Below are 2,500 nucleotides of genomic sequence, written 5' to 3'. Positions count from 1 at the left end.
CTTGCGAACGTGAGGGTGTGTGAGTTGTAATCGAGATGCACTTGCTGGCTGGCTCCATGCCTTGCGTATCGAACGGTCAAGCATGCATCTCTTCCATTTTCACCCGTTGCCTTGGGTGATATTGGTTGATCAGTCCCTGTGTTGCCTACCCACTAGACGGTACTTCTGTGGTTGCTTCGAATTCTATCTTTCCATCACGAAGAGGTGTTGGAGGATCCTAATGTCACGCACGTGTTCCATCTAGTGAAACATCTCAGTGATGCACGTGTTGTGGCTAGTTCTTTTGGATGCGGTGCATTATATGAACTCGGGTTTACTTTAGCGACCCAGTCAACATAATTCGGTTGTGTCCCTTGATTGAGACGTTGTCCTTGAACTTGTTGTGAACAATATCGTTCTTCCACAACCCGTCGTCTTGAGTGCGATGGAAGGCAAATAAGATGTGCTTTGGCATGTCATGCACGTACTCGATTGCGGGAAGTGTGAGAAAGTGTTGTTGACAACCCGTGGGAAATGGAATGTGGCAAATCGTGATGAGCTCTTCGTGGATCTGCGAAGAAGACGACCTTTGGGCCTGTTGGAAACGAGGGAGGCGATGTTGAACTGCGAAGAAGATGGACTTTTGGGTTGTTTGAATCAATGGGAGGCCACGCGAGAACTCCGAATACTATGGACTCTTGGGTTGTTGGAAGCAACGGGAGGCCCCGCTAGAACTCCGAATACTACGGACTCTTGGGTTGTTGGAAGCAAGGGGAGGCCCCGCTAGAACTCCGAATACTATGGACTCTTGGGTTGTTGGAAGCAAGGGGAGGTCCCGCTAGAACTCCGAATACTACGGACTCTTGGGTTGTTGGAAGCAAGGGGAGGCCCCGCTAGAACTCCGAATACTATGGACTCTTGGGTTGTTGGAAGCAAGGGGAGGCCCCGCTAGAACTCCGAATACTATGGACTCTTGGGTTGTTGGCAACGACAACTTGGGGGGATGACACTGGAAAAGAGTGAACTAGGCCAAACTGCGAACAAGGCAACTTGGGGGGATGACACTGGAAAAGAGTGAACTAGGCCAAACTGCGAACAAGGCAACTTGGGGGGATGATGCTGGAAAAGAGTGAACTAGACCGAACTGCGAACAAGGCAACTTGGGGGGATGACGCTGGAAAAGAGTGAACTAGGCCGAACTGCGAACAAGACAACTTGGGGGGATGATGCTGGAAAAGAGTGAACTAGGCCGAACTGCGCCCAAGGCAACTTGGGGGGATGACGCTGGAAAAGAGTGAACTTGGCCAAACTGCGAGGAGGGCAACTTAGAGGAAAGTTGGAAACGAGGGAGACTTAGCCGAACTGCGAAGAAGGCAGGTTTTTGGGAAGTTGGAATCGACTGAAGCGAATACTGAACTCCAAATACGACCGACCTTTTGGTTGTTGGCTTCCTGGGAAGCGATGTGAAACTCCAAATACGACCGACTCTTGGGTTGTTGGAAACAATGGGAGGCCACGCGAGAACTCCGAATACTATGGACTCTTGGGTTGTTGGAAGCAAGGGGAGGCCCCGCTAGAACTCCGAATACTATGGACTCTTGGGTTGTTGGAAGCAAGGTGAGGTCCCGCTAGAACTCCGAATACTACGGACTCTTGGGTTGTTGGAAGCAAGGGGAGGCCCCGCTAGAACTCCGAATACTATGGACTCTTGGGTTGTTGGAAGCAAGGGGAGGCCCCGCTAGAACTCCGAATACTATGGACTCTTGGGTTGTTGGCAACGACAACTTGGGGGGATGACACTGGAAAAGAGTGAACTAGGCCAAACTGCGAACAAGGCAACTTGGGGGGATGACACTGGAAAAGAGTGAACTAGGCCAAACTGCGAACAAGGCAACTTGGGGGGATGATGCTGGAAAAGAGTGAACTAGACCGAACTGCGAACAAGGCAACTTGGGGGGATGACACTGGAAAAGAGTGAACTAGGCCGAACTGCGAACAAGGCAACTTGGGGGGGATGACGCTGGAAAAGAGTGAACTTGGCCAAACTGCGTGAAGGCAACTTGGGGGGATGAAGTTGGAAAAGAGCGAAGCTTAGCCGAACTGTGAAGAAGGCAACTTGGAGGGATGACGTTGGAAAAGAGGGATGTTCTGCAAGTCACGTTTGACATATTGCTTTTCCCCCGTGGGTGGTGTGGAAGTTGGGTCTGATCACCTGTGTCAAGTGCGAGGTCAGAAAGATTGGGATGCCGTCGAATTTGTATGACGAATGACACCTTGCCCTTCATGCTTGTGGCGTGTTTTGTGCTTGGTTGTCAGCTACGAATGCTACCTGGTTGATCCTGCCAGTAGTCATATGCTTGTCTCAAAGATTAAGCCATGCATGTGTAAGTATGAACTAATTCAGACTGTGAAACTGCGAATGGCTCATTAAATCAGTTATAGTTTGTTTGATGGTATCTACTACTCGGATAACCGTAGTAATTCTAGAGCTAATACGTGCAACAAACCCCGACTTCTGGAA

The sequence above is a fragment of the Vigna unguiculata genome, unplaced genomic scaffold (assembly GCF_037176805.1).
Source record: "Vigna unguiculata cultivar grain cowpea cultivar isolate G323 ecotype 2 unplaced genomic scaffold, ASM3717680v1 ptg000001l, whole genome shotgun sequence".
Classification (NCBI taxonomy): Eukaryota; Viridiplantae; Streptophyta; class Magnoliopsida; order Fabales; family Fabaceae; genus Vigna; species Vigna unguiculata.
Note: the sequence above shows the minus strand (reverse complement) of the source record.